A 23,753-nucleotide genomic window follows, 5' to 3' on the forward strand; every position below is an offset into this window, starting at 1 on the left:
GAATTTAATACAAAAGGCACAATGCCGACTTAAGTGCAAGACGACTGACACTCTCACTTTCTATGATTTGAACTTTTCCTGTGGGTCGAGTTTTAGATTCCGATGCTTCACTACAGGTTTACTGTATCCCTTGGACCTTTTTATTGACGATGAAAAACAAAAATTGCATCCGAATTTAATACAAAAGGCACAATGCCGACTTGTGTACAAGAGGACTGACACTCTAACTTTCTTTGCTTTGAACCTCTCCTGTGAGTCCAGTTTTAGATTCCGATGCTTCACTTCAGGTTTCCTGTATACCATGGACCTTTTTATTGACGATGAAACACAGAAATTGCATCCGAATTTAATACAAAAGGCACAATGCCGACTTCAGTACAAGAGGACTGACACTCTAACGTTCTATGATTTGAAGCTCTCCTATGATTCCAGTTTTTGATTCCGATGCTTCACTTCAGGTTGTCTGTATACCTTGAACTTTCTTATTGACGATGAAACACAGAAATTGCATCCGAATTTAATACAAAAGGCACAATGCCGACTTAAGTACAAGAGGACTGACACTCTCACATTCTATGATTTGAACTTCTCCTGTGAGTCCAGTTTTAGATTCCGATGCTTCACTTCAGGTTTACTGTATCCCTCGGACCTTCTTATTGACGATGAAACACAGAAATTGCATCCGAATTTAATACAAAAGGCATAATGCCGACTTAAGTACAAGAGGACTGACACTCTCACATTCTATGATTTGAACTTCTCCTGTGAGTCCAGTTTTAGATTCCGATGCTTTACTTCAGGTTTACTGTATCCCTTGGACCTTCTTATTGTCGATGAAACACAGAAATTGCATCCGAATTTAATACAAAAGGCACAATGCCGATTAAGTACAAGTGGACTGACACTCTCACTTTCTATGTTTTGAACCTCTCCTGTGAGTCCAGTTTTGGATTCCGATGCCTCACTTCAGGTTTACTGCATCCCTCTTACCTTCTTATTGACGATGAAAAACAGAAATTGCATCTGAATTTAGTACAAAAGGCACAATGCCGACGTAAGTACAAGAGGACTGACACTCTCACTTTCTATGATTTGAACTTCTCCTGTGAGTCGAATTTTAGATTCCGATGTTTCACTTCAGGTTTACTGTATCCCTTGGACCTTCTTATTGACGATGAAAAACAGAAATTGCATCCGAATTTAATACAAAAGGCACAATGCCAACTTAAGTACAAGAGGACTGACACTCTAACTTTCTATCATTTGAACCTCCCCTGTGATTCCAGTTTCAGATTCCGATGCTTCACTTCAGGTTTACTGTATACCTTCGACCTTCTTATTGACGATAAAGCACTGAAATTGCATCGGAATTAAATTCAAAAGGCACAATGCCGACTTATGTACAAGAGGACTGACACTCTAACTTTCTATGATTTGAACCACTCCTGTGAGTCCAGTTTTAGATTCCGATACTTCAGTTCAGGTTTACTGTATCCCTTGGAACTTCTTTATGACATTGAAGCACAGAAATTGCATCGGAACTAAATTCAAAAAGCACAATGCCGACTTAAGTACAAGAGGACTGACACTCTAACTTTCTATGATTTTAACCTCTCCTGTGAGTCCAGTTTTAGATTCCGATGCTTCACTTCAGGTTTTCTGAATCCCTTGGACCTTCTTATTGACGAAGAAACACAGAAATTGCATCCAAATTTAATTCAAAAGGCACAATGCCGACTTAAGTACAAGAGGACTGACACTCTAACTTTCTATGATTTGAACCTCTCCTGTGACTCCAGTTTTAGATTCCGATGCTTCACTTCAGGTTTACTGTATACCTTGGACCTTCTTATTGACGATCAAGCACAGAAATTGCATCGGAATCCTTAAGGCACAATGCCGATATAAGTACAAGAGGACTGACACTCTAACTTTCTTTGCTTTGAACCTCTCCTGTGTGTCCAGTTTTAGATTCCGATGCTTCAATTCAGGTTTACTGTATTCCTTGGACCTTCTTATTGACGATGAAACACAGAAATTGCATCCCAATTTAATATAAAAGGCCCAATGCCGACTTAAGTGCTAGAGGACTGGCACACTAACTTCCTATGATTTGAACCTCTCCTCTGAGTTTAGTTTTAGATTCCGATGCTTCACTTCAGGTTTACTGTATACCATGGACCTTTTTATTGACGATGAAACACAGAAATTGCATCCGAATTTAATACAAAAGGCACAATGCCGACTTCAGTACAAGAGGACTGACACTCTAACTTTCTATGATTTGAAGCTCTCCTGTGATTCCAGTTTTTGATTCCGATGCTTCACTTCAGGTTTTCTGTATACCTTGAACGTACTTATTGACGATGAAACACTGAAATTGCATCCGAATTTAATACAAAAGGCACAATGAAGACTTAAGTACAAGAGGACTGACACTCTCACTTTCTATGATTTGAACTTCTCCTGTGAGTCCAGTTTTAGATTCCGATGCTTCACTTCAGGTTTACTGTATCCCTCAGACCTTCTTACTGACGATGAAACACAGAAATTGCATCCGAATTTAATACAAAAGGCACAATGCCGACTTAAGTACAAGAGGACTGACACTCTCACACTCTATGATTTGAACCTCTCCTGTGAGACCAGTTTCAGATTCCTAAGCCTCTCTTCAGGTTTACTGTATACCTTGGACCTTCTTATTGACGATGAAACACAGAAATTGCATCCGAATTTAATACAAAAGGCACAATGCCGACTTAAGTACAAGAGGACTGAAACTCTCACTTTCAATGATTTGAACTTCTCCTGTGAGTCCAGTTTTAGATGCCTATGCTTCACTTCAGGTTTACTGTATCTCTTGGACATTCTTATTGTCGATGAAACACAGAAATTGCATCCGAATTTAATACAAAAGGCACAATGCCGACTTAAGTACAAGTGGACTGACACTCTCACTTTCTATGTTTTGAAACTCTCCTGTGAGTCCAGTTTTGGATTCCGATGCCTCACGTCAGGTTTACTGTATCCCTCTTACCTTCCTATTGACGATGAAAAACAGAAATTGCATCTGAAGTTAATACAAAAGGCACAATGCCGACGTAAGTACAAGAGGACTGATACTCTCACTTTCTATGATTTGAACTTCTCCTGTGAGTCGAATTTTAGATTCCGATGTTTTACTTCAGGTTTACTGTATCCCTTGGACCTTCTTATTGACGATGAAAAACAGACATTGCATCCGAATGTAATACAAAAGGCACAATGCCAAGTTAAGTACAAGAGGACTGACACTCTAACTTTCTATGATTTGAACCTCTCCTGTGAGTCCAGTTTTAGATTCCGATGCTTCTCTTCAGGTTTTCTGAATTCCTTGGACCTTCTTATTGACGATGAAACACAGAAATTGCATCCGAATTTAATTCAAAAGGCACAATGCGGGCTTAAGTACAAGAGGACTGACACTCTAACTTTCTATGATTTTAACCTCTCCTGTGAGTCCAGTTTTAGATTCCGATGCTTCTCTTCAGGTTTTCTGAATTCCTTGGACCTTCTTATTGACGATGAAACACAGAAATTGCATCCGAATTTAATTCAAAAGGCACAATGCGGGCTTAAGTACAAGAGGACTGACACTCTAACTTTCTATGATTTTAACCTCTCCTGTGAGTCCAGTTTTAGATTCCGATGCTTCACTTCAGGTTTTCTGTATACCTTGGACCTTCTCATTGACGATAAAACACAGAATTGCATCCAAATTTAATTCAAAAGGCACAATGCCGACTTAAGTACAAGAGGACTGACACTCTAACTTTCTATGATTTGAACTTCTCCTGTGAGTCCAGTTTTCGATTCCGATGCTTCACTTCAGGTTTCCTGTATACCATGGACCTTTTTATTGACGATGAAACACAGAAATTGCATCCGAATTTAATACAAAAGGCAGAATGCCGACTTCAGTACAAGAGGACTGACACTCTAACTTTCTATGATTTGAACCTCTCCTGTGAGTCCAGTTTTAGATTCCGATGCTTCACTTGAGGTTTACTGTGTCCCTTGGACCTTCTTATTAACGATGAAACACAGAAATTGCACCCGAATTTAATACAAAAGGCACAATGCCGACTTAAGTACAAGAGGACTGACACTCTCACATTCTATTAATTGATACTCTCCTGTGAGTCCAGTTTTAGATTCCGATGCTTCACTTCATGTTTACTGTATCCCTTGTACCTTCTTATTGACGATGAAAATCAGAAATTGCATCCGAATTTAATGCAAAAGGCACAATGCCACTTGAGTACAAGAGGACTGACACTCTAATTTCTATGATTTGAACCTCTCCTTTGAGTATAGGTTTTAGATTCCGATGCTTCACTTGAGGTTTCCTGTATACCTTGGACCTTCTTATTGACGATGAAACACAGAAATTGCTTCCGAATTTAATACAAAAGGCACAATGCCGACTTAAGTACAAGAGGACTGATACACTAACTTTCCATGATTTGCACCTGTCCTGTTAGTCCAGTTTTAGATTCCGATGCTTCACTTCAGCTTTACTGTATCCCATGTACCTACTTATTGACGATGAAACACAGAAATTGCATCCGAATTTAATACAAAAGGCACAATGCCGACTTAAGTTCAAGAGGACTGACTCCAACTTTCTATGATATGATATCCTACTGTGAGTACAGTTTTAGATTCCGATGCTTCACTTCAGGTTTACTCTATGCCTTGGAACTTCTTATTGACGATGAAACACAGAAATTGCATCCGAATTTAATACAAAAGACACATAGCCGATTTAAGTACAAGATGACTGACACTCTAACTTTCTATGATTTGAAACTCTCCTGTGAGTCCAGTTTTAGATTCAGATGCTTCACTTCAGGTTTACTGTATCCCTTTGCCTTCTTATTGACGATGAAACACAGAAATTGCATCTGAATTTAATACAGAATGCACAATGCCGACTTAGGTACAAGAGGACTGACACTCTAACTTTCTATGATTTGAATCTCACCTGTGAGTCCAGTTTTAGTTTCCGATGCTTCACTTCAGGTTTACTGTATCCCTTGGAACTTATTATTGACAATGAAACACAGATATTGCATCCGAATTTAATACAAAAGGCACAATGCCGACTTACGTACAAGAGGACTCACACTCTCACACTCTATGATTTGAACCTCTCCTGTGAGACCAGTTTCAGATTCCTAAGCCTCTCTTCAGGTTTACTGTATACCTTGGATCTTCTTATTGACGATGAAACACAGAAATTGCATCCGAATTTAATACAAAAGGCATAATGCCGACTTAAGTACAAGAGGACTGAAACTCTCGCTTTCTATGATTTGAACTTCTCCTGTGAGTCCAGTTTCAGATTCCGATGCTTCACTTCAGGTTTACTGTATACCTTCGACCTTCTTATTGACGATAAGGCACTGAAATTGCATCGGAATTAAATTCGAAGGGCACAATGCCGATTTAAGTACAAGAGGACTGACACTCTAACTTTCTATGATTTGAACCTCTCCTGTGAGTCCAGTTTTAGATTCCGATGCTTCTCTTCAGGTTTTCTGAATTCCTTGGACCTTCTTATTGACGATGAAACACAGAAATTGCATCCGAATTTAATTCAAAAGGCACAATGCCGGCTTAAGTACAAGAGGACTGACACTCTAACTTTCTATGATTTTAACCTCTCCTGTGAGTCCAGTTTTAGATTCCGATGCTTCACTTCAGGTTTTCTGTATACCTTGGACCTTCTTATTGACGATAAAACACAGAATTGCATCCAAATTTAATTCAAAAGGCACAACGCCGACTTAAGTACAAGAGGACTGACACTCTAACTTTCTATGATTTGAACTTCTCCTGTGAGTCCAGTTTTCGATTCCGATGCTTCACTTCAGGTTTACTGTATACTTTGGACCCTCTTATTGACGATGAAACACAGAAGTTGCATCCGAATGTAATACAAAGGGCACAATGCCGACCTAAGTACAAGAGGACTGACTCTCTAAATTTATATGTTTTGAACCTCTCCTGTGAGTCCAGTTTTAGATTCCGATGCTTCACTTCAGGTTTACTGTATACCTTGGACCTTCTTATTGACGATGAAACACAGATATTGCCTCCGAATTTAATACAAAAGGCACAATGCCGACTTAAGTACAAGAGGACTTACTCTCTAAATTTATATGATTTTAACCTCTCCTGTGAGTCCAGTTTTAGATTCCGATGCTTCACTTGAGGTTTACTGTATACCTTGGACCTTCGTATTGACGATGAAACACAGAAATTGCATCCGAATTTAATATAAAAGGCCCAATGCCGGCTTAAGTGCTAGAGGACTGGCACACTAACTTTCTCTGATTTGAACCTCTCCTGTGAGTTTAGTTTTAGATTCCGATGCTTCACTTCAGGTTTCCTGTATACCATGGACCTTTTTATTGACGATGAAACACAGAAATTGCATCCGAATTTAATACAAAATGCAGAATGCCGACTTCAGTACAAGAGGACTGACACTCTAACTTTCTATGATTTGAACCTCTCCTGTGAGTCCAGTTTTAGATTCCGATGCTTCACTTGAGGTTTACTGTGTCCCTTGGACCTTCTTATTAACGATGAAACACAGAAATTGCACCCGAATTTAATACAAAAGGCACAATGCCGACTTAAGTACAAGAGGACTGACACTCTCACATTCTATTAATTGATACTCTCCTGTGAGTCCAGTTTTAGATTCCGATGCTTCACTTCAGGTTTACTGTATCCCTTGTACCTTCTTATTGACGATGAACATCAGAAATTGCATCCGAATTTAATGCAAAAGGCACAATGCCACTTGAGTACAAGAGGACTGACACTCTAATTTCTATGATTTGAACCTCTCCTTTGAGTATAGGTTTTAGATTCCGATGCTTCACTTGAGGTTTCCTGTATACCTTGGACCTTCTTATTGACGATGAAACACAGAAATTGCTTCCGAATTTAATACAAAAGGCACAATGCCGACTTAAGTACAAGAGGACTGATACACTAACTTTCCATGATTTGCACCTGTCCTGTTAGTCCAGTTTTAGATTCCGATGCTTCACTTCAGCTTTACTGTATCCCATGTACCTTCTTATTGACGATGAAACACAGAAATTGCATCCGAATTTAATACAAAAGGCACAATGCCGACTTAAGTTCAAGAGGACTGACTCCAACTTTCTATGATATGATATCCTACTGTGAGTACAGTTTTAGATTCCGATGCTTCACTTCAGGTTTACTCTATGCCTTGGAACTTCTTATTGACGATGAAACACAGAAATTGCATCCGAATTTAATACAAAAGACACATAGCCGATTTAAGTACAAGATGACTGACACTCTAACTTTCTATGATTTGAAACTCTCCTGTGAGTCCAGTTTTAGATTCAGATGCTTCACTTCAGGTTTACTGTATCCCTTTGCCTTCTTATTGACGATGAAACACAGAAATTGCATCTGAATTTAATACAGAATGCACAATGCCGACTTAGGTACAAGAGGACTGACACTCTAACTTTCTATGATTTGAATCTCACCTGTGAGTCCAGTTTTAGTTTCCGATGCTTCACTTCAGGTTTACTGTATCCCTTGGAACTTATTATTGACAATGAAACACAGAATTGCATCCGAATTTAATACAAAAGGCACAATGCCGACTTACGTACAAGAGGACTCACACTCTCACTTTCTATGTTTTCAACCTCTCCTGTGAGTCTAGTTTTAGATTCCGATGCTTCACTTCAGGTATACTGTATCAGTTGTACCTTCTTATTGACGATGAAACACAGAAATTGCATCCTAATTTAATTCAAAAGGCACAATGCCGACTTAAGTACAAGAGGACTGACACTCTAACTTTCTATGATTTGAACCTCTCCTGTGACTCCAGTTTTAGATTCCGATGTTTCACTTCAGGTTTACTGCATACCTTGGACCTTCTTATTGACGATCAAGCACAGAAATTGCATCGGAATCAAATTCATAAGGCACAATGCCGATATAAGTACAAGAGGACTGACACTCTAACTTTCTATGATTTGAAGCTCTCCTGTGATTCCAGTTTTTGATTCCGATGCTTCACTTCAGGTTTTCTGTATACCTTGAACGTACTTATTGACGATGAAACACAGAAATTGCATCCGAATTTAATACAAAAGGAACAATGAAGACTTAAGTACAAGAGGACTGACACTCTCACTTCCTATGATTTGAACTTCTCCTGTGAGTCCAGTTTTAGATTCCGATGCTTCACTTCAGGTTTACTGTATCCCTCAGACCTTCTTATTGACGATGAAACACAGAAATTGCATCCGAATTTAATACAAAAGGCACAATGCCGACTTAAGTACAAGAGGACTGACACTCTCACATTCTATGATTTGAACCTCTCCTGTGAGACCAGTTTCAGATTCCTAAGCCTCTCTTCAGGTTTACTGTATACCTTGGACCTTCTTATTGACGATGAAACACAGAAATTGCCTCCGAATTTAATACAAAAGGCACAATGCCGACTTAAGTACAAGAGGACTGAAACTCTCACTTTCTATGATTTGAACTTCTACTGTAAGTCCAGTTTTAGATGCCTATGCTTCACTTCAGGTTTACTGTATCCCTTGGACATTCTTATTGTCGATGAAACACAGAAAATGCATCCGAATTTAATACAAAAGGCACAATGCCGACTTAACTACAAGTGGACTGACACTCTCACTTTCTATGTTTTGAAACTCTCCTGTGAGTCCAGTTTTGGATTCCGATGCCTCACTTCAGGTTTACTGTATCCCTCTTACCTTCTTATTGACGATGAAAAACAAAAATTGCATCTGAAGTTAATACAAAAGGCACAATGCCGACGTAAGTACAAGAGGACTGATACTCTCACTTTCTATGATTTGAACTCCTCCTGTGAGTCGAATTTTAGATTCCGATGCTTTACTTCAGGTTTACTGTATCCCTTGGACCTTCTTATTGACGATGAAAAACAGAAATTGCATCCGAATTTAATACAAAAGGCACAATGCCAAGTTAAGTACAAGAGGACTGACACTCTAACTTTCTATCATTTGAACCTCCCCTGTGAGTCCAGTTTCAGATTCCGATGCTTCACTTCAGGTTTACTGTATACCTTCGACCTTCTTATTGACGATAAGGCACTGAAATTGCATCGGAATTAGATTCGAAGGGCACAATGCCGATTTAAGTACAAGAGGACTGACACTCTAACTTTCTATGATTTGAACCTCTCCTGTGAGTCCAGTTTTAGATTCCGATGCTTCTCTTCAGGTTTTCTGAATTCCTTGGACCTTCTTATTGACGATGAAACACAGAAATTGCATCCGAATTTAATTCAAAAGGCACAATGCCGGCTTAAGTACAAGAGGACTGACACTCTAACTTTCTATGATTTTAACCTCTCCTGTGAGTCCAGTTTTAGATTCCGATGCTTCACTTCAGGTTTTCTGTATACCTTGGACCTTCTTATTAACGATAAAACACAGAATTGCATCCAAATTTAATTCAAAAGGCACAACGCCGACTTAAGTACAAGAGGACTGACACTCTAACTTTCTATGATTTGAACTTCTCCTGTGAGTCCAGTTTTCGATTCCGATGCTTCACTTCAGGTTTACTGTATACTTTGGACCTTCTTATTGACGATGAAACACAGAAGTTGCATCCGAATGTAATACAAAGGGCACAATGCCGACCTAAGTACAAGAGGACTGACTCTCTAAATTTATATGATTTGAACCTCTCCTGTGAGTCCAGTTTTAGATTCCGATTCTTCACTTCAGGTTTACTGTATACCTTGGACCTTCTTATTGACGATGAAACACAGATATTGCCTCCGAATTTAATACAAAAGGCACAATGCCGACATAAGTACAAGAGGACTTACTCTCTAAATTTATATGATTTTAACCGCTCCTGTGAGTCCAGTTTTAGATTCCGATGCTTCACTTGAGGTTTACTGTATACCTTGGACCTTCGTATTGACGATGAAACACAGAAATTGCATCCGAATTTAATATAAAAGGCCCAATGCCGGCTTAAGTGCTAGAGGACTGGCACACTAACTTTCTATGATTTGAACCTCTCCTGTGAGTTTAGTTTTAGATTCCGATGCTTCACTTCAGGTTTCCTGTATACCATGGACCTTTTTATTGACGATGAAACACAGAAATTGCATCCGAATTTAATACAAAATGCAGAATGCCGACTTCAGTACAAGAGGACTGACACTCTAACTTTCTATGATTTGAACCTCTCCTGTGAGTCCAGTTTTAGATTCCGATGCTTCACTTGAGGTTTACTGTGTCCCTTGGACCTTCTTATTAACGATGAAACACAGAAATTGCACCCGAATTTAATACAAAAGGCACAATGCCGACTTAAGTACAAGAGGACTGACACTCTCACATTCTATTAATTGATACTCTCCTGTGAGTCCAGTTTTAGATTCCGATGCTTCACTTCAGGTTTACTGTATCCCTTGTACCTTCTTATTGACGATGAACATCAGAAATTGCATCCGAATTTAATGCAAAAGGCACAATGCCACTTGAGTACAAGAGGACTGACACTCTAATTTCTATGATTTGAACCTCTCCTTTGAGTATAGGTTTTAGATTCCGATGCTTCACTTGAGGTTTCCTGTATACCTTGGACCTTCTTATTGACGATGAAACACAGAAATTGCTTCCGAATTTAATACAAAAGGCACAATGCCGACTTAAGTACAAGAGGACTGATACACTAACTTTCCATGATTTGCACCTGTCCTGTTAGTCCAGTTTTAGATTCCGATGCTTCACTTCAGCTTTACTGTATCCCATGTACCTTCTTATTGACGATGAAACACAGAAATTGCATCCGAATTTAATACAAAAGGCACAATGCCGACTTAAGTTCAAGAGGACTGACTCCAACTTTCTATGATATGATATCCTACTGCGAGTACAGTTTTAGATTCCGATGCTTCACTTCAGGTTTACTCTATGCCTTGGAACTTCTTATTGACGATGAAACACAGAAATTGCATCCGAATTTAATACAAAAGACACATAGCCGATTTAAGTACAAGATGACTGACACTCTAACTTTCTATGATTTGAAACTCTCCTGTGAGTCCAGTTTTAGATTCAGATGCTTCACTTCAGGTTTACTGTATCCCTTTGCCTTCTTATTGACGATGAAACACAGAAATTGCATCTGAATTTAATACAGAATGCACAATGCCGACTTAGGTACAAGAGGACTGACACTCTAACTCTCTATGATTTGAATCTCACCTGTGAGTCCAGTTTTAGTTTCCGATGCTTCACTTCAGGTTTACTGTATCCCTTGGAACTTATTATTGACAATGAAACACAGAATTGCATCCGAATTTAATACAAAAGGCACAATGCCGACTTACGTACAAGAGGACTCACACTCTCACTTTCTATGTTTTCAACCTCTCCTGTGAGTGTAGTTTTAGATTCCGATGCTTCACTTCAGGTATACTGTATCAGTTGTACCTTCTTATTGACGATGAAACACAGAAATTGCATCCTAATTTAATTCAAAAGGCACAATGCCGACTTAAGTACAAGAGGACTGACACTCTAACTTTCTGTGATTTGAACCTCTCCTGTGACTCCAGTTTTAGATTCCGATGTTTCACTTCAGGTTTACTGCATACCTTGGACCTTCTTATTGACGATCAAGCACAGAAATTGCATCGGAATCAGATTCATAAGGCACAATGCCGATATAAGTACAAGAGGACTGACACTCTAACTTTCTATGATTTGAAGCTCTCCTGTGATTCCAGTTTTTGATTCCGATGCTTCACTTCAGGTTTTCTGTATACCTTGAACGTACTTATTGACGATGAAACACAGAAATTGCATCCGAATTTAATACAAAAGGCACAATGAAGACTTAAGTACAAGAGGACTGACACTCTCACTTTCTATGATTTGAACTTCTCCTGTGAGTCCAGTTTTAGATTCCGATGCTTCACTTCAGGTTTACTGTATCCCTCAGACCTTCTTATTGACGATGAAACACAGAAATTGCATCCGAATTTAATACAAAAGGCACAATGCCGACTTAAGTACAAGAGGACTGACACTCTCACATTCTATGATTTGAACCTCTCCTGTGAGACCAGTTTCAGATTCCTAAGCCTCTCTTCAGGTTTACTGTATACCTTGGACCTTCTTATTGACGATGAAACACAGAAATTGCCTCCGAATTTAATACAAAAGGCACAATGCCGACTTATGTACAAGAGGACTGAAACTCTCACTTTCTATGATTTGAACTTCTCCTGTAAGTCCAGTTTTAGATGCCTATGCTTCACTTCAGGTTTACTGTATCCCTTGGACATTCTTATTGTCGATGAAACACAGAAAATGCATCCGAATTTAATACAAAAGGCACAATGCCGACTTAACTACAAGTGGACTGACACTCTCACTTTCTATGTTTTGAAACTCTCCTGTGAGTCCAGTTTTGGATTCCGATGCCTCACTTCAGGTTTACTGTATCCCTCTTACCTTCTTATTGACGATGAAAAACAGAAATTGCATCTGAAGTTAATACAAAAGGCACAATGCCGACGTAAGTACAAGAGGACTGATACTCTCACTTTCTATGATTTGAACTTCTCCTGTGAGTCGAATTTTAGATTCCGATGCTTTACTTCAGGTTTACTGTATCCCTTGGACCTTCTTATTGACGATGAAAAACAGAAATTGCATCCGAATTTAATACAAAAGGCACAATGCCAAGTTAAGTACAAGAGGACTGACACTCTAACTTTCTATCATTTGAACCTCCCCTGTGAGTCCAGTTTCAGATTCCGATGCTTCACTTCAGGTTTACTGTATACCTTCGACCTTCTTATTGACGATAATGCACTGAAATTGCATCGGAATTAAATTCGAATGGCACAATGACGATTTAAGTACAAGAGGACTGACACTCTAACTTTCTATGATTTGAACCTCTCCTGTGAGTCCAGTTTTAGATTCCGATGCTTCACTTCAGGTTTTCTGAATTCCTTGGACCTTCTTATTGACGATGAAACACAGAAATTGCATCCGAATTTAATTCAAAAGGCACAATGCCGGCTTAAGTACAAGAGGACTGACACTCTAACTTTCTATGATTTTAACCTCTCCTGTGAGTCCAGTTTTAGATTCCGATGCTTCACTTCAGGTTTTCTGTATACCTTGGACCTTCTTATTGACGATAAAACACAGAATTGCATCCAAATTTAATTCAAAAGGCACAATGCCGACTTAAGTACAAGAGGACTGACACTCTAACTTTCTATGATTTGAACTTCTCCTGTGAGTCCAGTTTTCGATTCCGATGCTTCACTTCAGGTTTACTGTATACCTTGGACCTTCTTATTGACGATGAAACACAGAAGTTGCATCCGAATTTAATACAAAGGGCACAATGCCGACTTAAGTACAAGAGGACTGACTCTCTAAATTTATATGATTTTAAACTCTCCTGTGAGTCCAGTTTTAGATTCCGATGCTTCACTTGAGGTTTACTGTATACCTTGGACCTTCGTATTGACGATGAAACACAGAAATTGCATCCGAATTTAATATAAAAGGCCCAATGCCGGCTTAAGTGCTAGAGGACTGGCACACTAACTTTCTATGATTTGAACCTCTCCTGTGAGTTTAGTTTTAGATTCCGATGCTTCACTTCAGGTTTCCTGTATACCATGGACCTTTTTATTGACGATGAAACACAGAAATTGCATCCGAATTTAATACAAATGGCAGAATGCCGACTTCAGTACAAGAGGACTGACACTCTAATTTCTATGATTTGAACCTCTCCTTTGAGTATAGGTTTTAGATTCCGATGCTTCACTTGAGGTTTCCTGTATACCTTGGACCTTCTTATTGACGATGAAACACAGAAATTGCTTCCGAATTTAATACAAAAGGCACAATGCCGACTTAAGTACAAGAGGACTGATACACTAACTTTCCATGATTTGCACCTGTCCTGTTAGTCCAGTTTTAGATTCCGATGCTTCACTTCAGCTTTACTGTATCCCATGTACCTTCTTATTGACGATGAAACACAGAAATTGCATCCGAATTTAATACAAAAGGCACAATGCCGACTTAAGTTCAAGAGGACTGACTCCAACTTTCTATGATATTATATCCTACTGTGAGTACAGTTTTAGATTCCGATGCTTCACTTCAGGTTTACTCTATGCCTTGGAACTTCTTATTGACGATGAAACACAGAAATTGCATCCGAATTTAATACAAAAGACACATAGCCGATTTAAGTACAAGATGACAGACACTCTAACTTTCTATGATTTGAAACTCTCCTGTGAGTCCAGTTTTAGATTCAGATGCTTCACTTCAAGTTTACTGTATCCCTTTGCCTTCTTATTGACGATGAAACACAGAAATTGCATCTGAATTTAATACAGAATGCACAATGCCGACTTAGGTACAAGAGGACTGACACTCTAACTTTCTATGATTTGAATCTCACCTGTGAGTCCAGTTTTAGTTTCCGATGCTTCACTTCAGGTTTACTGTATCCCTTGGAACTTATTATTGACAATGAAACACAGATATTGCATCCGAATTTAATACAAAAGGCACAATGCCGACTTACGTACAAGAGGACTCACACTCTCACTTTCTATGTTATCAACCTCTCCTGTGAGTCTAGTTTTAGATTCCGATGCTTCACTTCAGGTATACTGTATCAGTTGTACCTTCTTATTGACGATGAAACACAGAAATTGAATCCGAATTTAATACAAAAGGCACAATGCCGACTTAAGTACAAGAGGACTGACACTCTGAGTTTCTATGAATTGAACTTATCCTGTGAGTCCAGTTTTAGTTTCCGATGCTTCACATCAGGTTTACTGTATACCTTGGACCTTCTTATTGACGATGAAAACAGAAATTGCATCGAAAATAATTTCAAGAGGCACAATGCCGACTTAAGTACAAGAGGACTGACACTCTCACTTTCTATGATTTGAACTTATCCTGTGAGTACAGTTTTAGATTCCGATGCTTCACTTCAGGTTTACTGTATACCTGGGACTTTCTTATTGACGATGAAACACAGAAATTGCATCCGAATTTAATACAAAAGGCACAATGCCGACTTAAGTACAGGAGGACTGACACTCTCACTTTCTATGATTTGAACTTCTCCTGTAAGTCCAGTTTTAGATTCCGATGCTTCACTTCAGGTATACTGTATCAGTTGTACCTTCTTATTGACGATGAAACACAGAAATTGAATCCGAATTTAATACAAAAGGCACAATGCCGACTTAAGTACAAGAGGACTGACACTCTATGTTTCTATGAATTGAACTTATCCTGTGAGTCCAGTTTTAGTTTCCGATGCTTCACTTCAGGTTTACTGTATACCTTGGACCTTCTTATTGACGATGAAACACAGAAATTGCATCCGAATTATTTACAAACGGCACAATGCCGGCTTAAGTACAAGAGGACCGACACTCTCACTCTCTATGAATTGAACTTCTCCTGTGAGTCCAGTTTTAGATTCCGATGCTTCACTTGAGGTTTACTGTGTCCCTTGGACCTTCTTATTGACGATGAAACACAGAAATTGCACCCGAATTTAATATAAAAGGCACAATGACGACTTAAGTACAAGAGGACTGACACTCTCACTTTCTATTAATTGATACTCTCCTGTGAGTCCAGTTTTAGATTCCGATGCTTCACTTCAGGTTTACTGTATCCCTTGTACCTTCTTATTGACGATGAAAATCAGAAATTGCATCCGAATTTAATGCAAAAGGCACAATGCCACTTGAGTACAAGAGGACTGACACTCTAATTTCTATGATTTGAACCTGTCCTTTGAGTACAGGTTTTAGATTCCGATGCTTCACTTGAGGTTTCCTGTATAACTTGGACCTTCTTATTGACGATGAAACACAGAAATTGCATCCGAATTTAGTACAAAAGGCACAATGCCGACTAAAGTACAAGAGGACTGATACACTATCTTTCCATGATTTGCACCTCTCCTGTTAGTATAGTTTTAGATTCCGATGCTTCACTTCAGGTTTTGTGTATGCCATGTACCTTCTTATTGACGATGAAACACAGAAATTGCATCCGAATTTAATACAAAAGGCACAATGCCGACTTAAGTTCAAGAGGACCGACTCTAACTTTCTATGATATGATATCCTACTGTGAGTACAGTTTTAGATTCCGATGCTTCACTTCAGGTTTACTCTATCCCTTGGAACTTCTTATTGACGATGAAACACAGAAATTGCATCCGAATTTAATACAAAAGACACATAGCCGATTTAAGTACAAGATGACTGACACTCTAACTTTCTATGATTTGAAACTCTCCTGTGAGTCCAGTTTTAGATTCAGATGCTTCACTTCAGGTTTACTGTATCCCTTTGCCTTCTTATTGACGATGTAACACAGAAATTGCATCTGAATTTAATACAAAATGCACAATGCCGACTTAGGTACAAGAGGACTTACACTCTCCCTTTCTATGTTTTGAACCTCTCCTGTGAGTCCAGTTTTAGATTCCGATGCTCCACTTCAGGTATACTGTATCAGTTGTACCTTCTTATTGACGATGAAACACAGAAATTGAATCCGAATTTAATACAAAAGGCACAATGCCGACTTAAGTACAAGAGGACTGACACTCTAAGTTTCTATGAATTGAACTTATCCTGTGAGTCCAGTTTTAGTTTCCGATGCTTCACTTCAGGTTTACTGTATACCTTGGACCTTCTTATTGACGATGAAAACAGAAATTGCATCGAAAATAATTTCAAAAGGCACAATGCCGACTTAAGTACAAGAGGACTGACACTCTCACTTTCTATGATTTGAACATATCCTGTGAGTACAGTTTTAGATTCCGATGCTTCACTTCAGGTTTACTGTATACCTTGGACTTTCTTATTGACGATGAAACACAGAAATTGCATCCGAATTCAATACAAAAGGCACAATGCCGACTTAAGTACAGGAGGACTGACACTCTCACTTTCTATGATTTGAACTTCTCCTGTGAGTCCAGTTTTAGATTGCGATGCTTCACTTCAGGTTTACTGTATCCCTTGGAACTTCTTATTGACAATGAAACACAGAAATTGCAACCGAATTTAATACAAAAGGCACAATGCCGACTTAAGTACAAGAGGACTGACACTCTCACTTTCTATGATTTGAACTTCTCATGTGAGTACATTTTTAGATTGCGACGGTTCACTTCAGTTTTACTGTATCCCTTGGAGCTTCTTATTGACGATGAAAAACAGAAATTACAACGGAATTAAATTCAAAAGGCACAATGCCGACTTAATTACAAGAGGACTGACACTCTAACTTTCTATGATTTGAACCTCTCCTGTGAGTCCAGTTTTTGATTCCGATGCTTCACTTAAGGTTTACCGTATCCCTTGGACATTCTTATTGACGATGAAACACAGAAATTGCATCCAAATTTAATACAAAATGCACAATGCCGACTTAGGTACAAGATTACTGACACTCTAACTTTCTATGATTTGACCTCTCCTGTGAGTCCAGTTTTAGTTTCCGATGCTTCACTTCAGGTTTACTGTATCCCTTGGAACTTCTTATTGACAATGAAACACAGATATTGCATCCGAATTTAATACAAAAGGCACAATGCCGACTTAAGTACAAGAGGACTGACACTCTCACTTTCTATGTTTTGAACCTCTCCTGTGAGTCCAATTTTAGATTCCGATACTTCACTATAGGTTTACTGTATCCCTTGGACCATCTTATTGACGATGAAAAACAGAAATTGCATCCGAATTTAATACAAAAGGCACAATGCCGACTTAAGTACAAGAGGACTGACACTCTAACTTTCTATGATTTGAAAAAGTCCTGTGAGTCCAGTTTTAGATTCCAATGCTTCACTTCAGGTTTACTGTATACCTTGGAACTTCTTATTGACGATGAAACACAGAAATTGCATCGGAATGAAATTCAAAAGGCACAATGCCGACTTAAGTACAAGCGGACCGACACTCTAACTATCTATGATTTGAAACTCTCCTGTGAGTCCAGTTTTAGATTCAGATGCTTCACTTCAGGTTTACTGTATCCCTTTGCCTTCTTATTGACGATGAAACACAGAAATTGCATCTGAATTTAATACAAAATGCACAATGCCGACTTAGGTACAAGAGGACTGACACTCTAACTTTCTATGATTTGAACCTCTCCTGTGAGTCCAGTTTTAGTTTCCGATGCTTCACTTCAGGTTTACTGTATCCCTTGAAACTTATTATTGACAATGAAACACAGATATTCCATCCGTATTTAATACAAAAGGCACAATGCCGACATACGCACAAGAGGACTTACACTCTCGCTTTCTATGTTTTGAACCACTCCTGTGAGTCCAGTTTTAGATTCCGATGCTCCACTTCAGGTATACTGTATCAGTTGTACGTTCTTATTGACGATGAAACACAGAAATTGAATCCGAATTTAATACAAAAGGCACAATGCCGACTTAAGTACAAGAGGACTGACACTCTAAGTTTCTATGAATTGAACTTATCCTGTGAGTCCAGTTTTAGTTTCCGATGCTTCACTTCAGGTTTACTGTATACCTTGGACCTTCTTATTGACGATGAAAACAGAAATTGCATCGAAAATAATTTCAAAAGGAACAATGCCGACTTAAGTACAAGAGGACTGACACTCTCACTTTCTATGATTTGAACTTATCCTGTGAGTACAGTTTTAGATTCCGATGCTTCACTTCAGGTTTACTGTATACCTTGGACTTTCTTATTGACGATAAAACACAGAAATTGCATCCGAATTTAATACATAAGGCACAATGCCGACTTAAGTACAGGAGGACTGACACTCTCACTTTCTATGATTTGAACTTCTCCTGTGAGTCCAGTTTTAGATTGCGATGCTTCACTTTAGGTTTACTGTATCCCTTGGAACTTCTTATTGACAATGAAACACAGAAATTGCAACCGAATTTAATACAAAAGGCACAATGCCGACTTAAGTACAAGAGGACTGACACTCTAACTTTCTATGATTTGAAAAAGTCCTGTGAGTCCAGTTTTAGATTCCAATGCTTCACTTCAGGTTTACTGTATACCTTGGAACTTCTTATTGACGATGAAACACAGAAATTGCATCGGAATGAAATTCAAAAGGCACAATGCCGACTTAAGTACAAGCGGACTGACACTCTAACTATCTATGATTTGAAACTCTCCTGTGAGTCCAGTTTTAGATCCAGATGCTTCACTTCAGGTTTACTGTATCCCTTTGTCTTCTTATTGACGACGAAACACAGAAATTGAATCCGAATTTAATACAAAATGCACAATCCCGACTTAGATACAAGATTACTGACACTCTAACTTTTTATGATTTGAACCTCTCCTGTGAGTCCAGTTTTAGTTTCCGATGCTTCACTTCAGGTTTACTGTATACCTTGAAACTTCTTATTGACGTTGAAACACAGAAATTTCATCGGAATTAAATTCAAAAGGCACAAAGCCGACTTAAAACAAGAGGACTGACACACTAACTTTCTATGATTTGAACCTCTCCTGTGAGTCCAGTTTTAGATTCCGATGCTTCACTTCAGGTTTACTGTATCCCTTGGACCTTCTTATTGACGATGAAACACAGAAATTGCATCGGAATGAAATTCAAAAGGCACAAACCCGACTTAAGTACAAGCGGACTGACACTGTAACTACCTATGATTTAAAACTCTCCTGTGAGATTAGTTTTAGATCCAGATGCTTCACTTCAGGTTTACTGTATCCCTTTGTCTTCTTATTGACGACGAAACACAGAAATTGAATCCGAATTTAAGACAAAATGCACAATGCCGACTTAGGTACAAGAGGACTGACACTCTAACTTTCTATGATTTGAACCTCTCCTGTGAGTCCAGTTTTAGTTTCCGATGCTTCACTTCAGGTTTACTGTATACCTTGAAACTTCTTATTGGCGATGAAACACAGAAATTGCATCGGAATTAAATTCAAAAGGCACAAAGCTGACTTAAAACAAGAGGACTGACACTCTAACTTTCTATGATTTGAACCTCTCCTGTGAGTCCTCTTTTAGATTCCGATGCGTCACTTCAGGCTTACTGTATCCCTTGGACCTTCTTATTGACGATGAAACACAGAAATTGCATCCGAATTTAATACAAAAGGCACAATGCCGATTTAAGTACAAGAGGACTGACACTCTAACTGTCTATGATTTGAAACCCTCCTGTGAGTCTAGTTCTACATTCCGATGCTTCACTTCAGGTTTACTGTATCCCTTGGACCTTCTTATTGACGATAAAACACCGAAATTGAATCCTAATTTAATACAAAAGGCACAATGCCGACTTAAGTACAAGAGGACTGACACTCTCACTTTCTATGATATGAACCTCTCCGGTGAGTCCAGTTTTAGATTCCGATGCTTCACTTCATGTTTACTGTATCCCATGGACCTTCTTATTGATGATGAAACACAGAAGTTGCATCCGAATTTAATACAAAAGGCACAATGCCGAGTTAAGTACAAAAGGAATGACACTCTAACTATCTATGATTTGAACCTCTCCTGTGAGTCCAGTTTTAGATTCCGATGCTTCACTTCAGGTTTACTGTATCCCTTGTACCTTCTTATTGACGATGAATCACACGAATTGCATCCGAATTTAATATAAAAGGCACAATGCCGACTTAGGTACAAGAGGACTGACACTCACACTTTGTTTGATTTGAACCTCTCCAGTGAGTCCAGTTTTAGATTCCGATGCTTCACTTCAGGTTTAGTGTATTCCTTGGACCTTCTTATTGACGATGAAACACAGAAATTGCATCCGAATTTATTACAAAAGGCACAATGACGATTTAAGTACAAGAGGACTGACTCTCTAACTTTCTATGATTTGAAACTCCCCTGTGAGTCCAGTTTTAGATTCCGATGCTTCACTTCACGTTTACTGTATTCCTTGGACCTTCTTATTGACGATGAAACACAGATATTGCATCCGAATTTAATTCAAAAGGCACAATGCCGACTTAAGTGCAAGAGGACTGACACTCTCACTTTCTATGATTTGAACCTTTCCTGTGAGTCCAGTTTTAGATTCCGATGCTTCACCTCAGGTTTACTGTATCCCATGGACCTTCTTATTGACGATGAAACACAGAAATTGCATCCGAATTTAATACAATAGGCACAATGCCGCCTTAAGTACAAGAGGACTGACACTCTCACTTTCTATGATTTGAACTTCTCCGGTGGGTCCAGTTTTAGATTCCGATGCTTCACTTCAGGTTTACTGTATCCCTTGGACCTTCTTATTGATGATGGAACACTGAAGTTGCATCCGAATTTAATACAAAAGGCACAATGCCGACATAAGTACAAAAGGAATGACACTCTAACTTTCTATGATCTGAACCTCTCCTGTGAGTCCAGTTTTAGATTCCGATGCTTCACTTCAGATTTACTGTATCCCTTGTACCTTCTTATTGACGATGAGACACACAAGATGCATCCGAATTTAATATAAAAGGCACAATGCCGACTTAAGTACAAGAGGACTGACACTCTCAGTTTCTTCGATCTGAACCTCTCCTGTGAGTCCAGTTTTAGATTCCGATGCTTCACTTCAAGTTTACTGTATCCCTTGGACCTTCTTATTGACGATGAAACACAGAAATTGCATCCGAATTTATTACAAAAGGCACAATGCCGATTTAAGTATAAGAGGGCTGACACTCTAACTTTCTATGATTTGAAACTGTCCTGTGAGTCCAGTTTTAGGTTCCGATGCTTCACTTCAGGTTTACTGTATACCTTGGAACTTCTTTTTGACGATGAATCACACAAATTGCATCGGAATTAATTTCAAAAGACACAATGCCGACTTAAGTACAAGAGGACTGACACTCTAACTTTCTATGATTTGAAACTCCCCTGTGAGTCCAGTTTTGATTCCGATGTTTCACATTACGTTTACTGTATCCCTTGGACCTACTTATTGACGATGAAACACAGAAATTGCATCCGAATTTAATACAAAAGGCACAATGCGGACTTAAGTACATGAGGACGGACACTCTCACTATCTATGATTTGAACCTCTCCTGTGAGTCCAGTTTTAGATTCCGATGCTTCACTTCAGGTTTACTGTATACCTTGGACCTTCTTATTGACGATGAAACACAGAAATTGCATCCGAATTTAATACAAAAGGCACAATGCCGACTTAAGTACAACAGGACTGACACTCTCACTTTCTATAATTTGAACCTCTCCGGTGAGTCCAGTTTTAGATTCCGATGCTTTACTTCAGGTTTACTGTGTCCCTTGGACCTTCTTATTGAGGATGGAACACAGAAATTGCATCGGAATTAAATTCAAAAGGCACAATGCCGATTTAAGTACAAGAGGACTGACACTCTAACTGTCTATGATTTGAAACTCTCCTGTGAGTCCAGTTTTACATTACGATGCTTCACTTCAGGTCTACTGCATCCCTTGGACCTTCTTATTGACGATAAAACACCGAAATTGAATCCGAATTTAATACAAAAGACACAATGCCGACTTAAGTACAAGAGGACTAACACTCTCACTTTCTATGATTTGAACCTCTCCGGTGAGTCCAGTTTTAGATTCCGATGCTTCACTTCAGGTTTACTGTATCCCATGGACCTTCTTATTGATGATGAAACACAGAAGTTGCATCCGAATTTAATATAAAAGGCACAATGCCAAATTAAGTACAAAAGGAATGACACTCTAACTTTCTATGATTTGAACCTCTCCTGTGAGTCCAGTTTTAGTTTCCGATGCTTCACTTCAGGTTTACTGTATACCTTGAAACTTCTTATTGACGATGAAACTCAGAAATTGCATCGGAATTAAATTCAAAAGGCACAAAGCTGACTTAAAACAAGAGGACTGACACTCTAACTTTCTATGATTTGAACCTCTCCTGTGAGTCCAGTTTTAGATTCCGATGCTTCACTTCAGGTTTACTGTATCCCTTGGACCTTCTTATTGACGATGAAACACAGAAATTGCATCGGAATGAAATTCAAAAGGCACAAACCCGACTTAAGTACAAGCGGACTGACACTGTAACTACCTATGATTTAAAACTCTCCTGTGAGACCAGTTTTAGATCCAGATGCTTCACTTCAGGTTTACTGTATCCCTTTGTCTTCTTATTGACGACGAAACACAGAAATTGAATCCGAATTTAATACAAAATGCACAATGCCGACTTAGGTACAAGAGGACTGACACTCTAACTTTCTATGATTTGAACCTCTCCTGTGAGTCCAGTTTTAGTTTCGATTGCTTCACTTCAGGTTTACTGTATACCTTGAAACTTCTTATTGGCGATGAAACACAGAAATTGCATCGGAATTAAATTCAAAAGGCACAAAGCTGACTTAAAACAAGAGGACTGACACTCTAACTGTCTATGATTTGAAACCCTCCTGTGAGTCTAGTTCTACATTCCGATGCTTCACTTCAGGTTTACTGTATCCCTTTTACCTTCTTATTGACGATAAAACACCGAAATTGAATCCGAATTTAATACAAAAGGCACAATGCCGA

The sequence above is a fragment of the Schistocerca americana genome, chromosome 2, assembly GCF_021461395.2.
Source record: "Schistocerca americana isolate TAMUIC-IGC-003095 chromosome 2, iqSchAmer2.1, whole genome shotgun sequence".
NCBI classification, from domain to species: domain Eukaryota; kingdom Metazoa; phylum Arthropoda; class Insecta; order Orthoptera; family Acrididae; genus Schistocerca; species Schistocerca americana.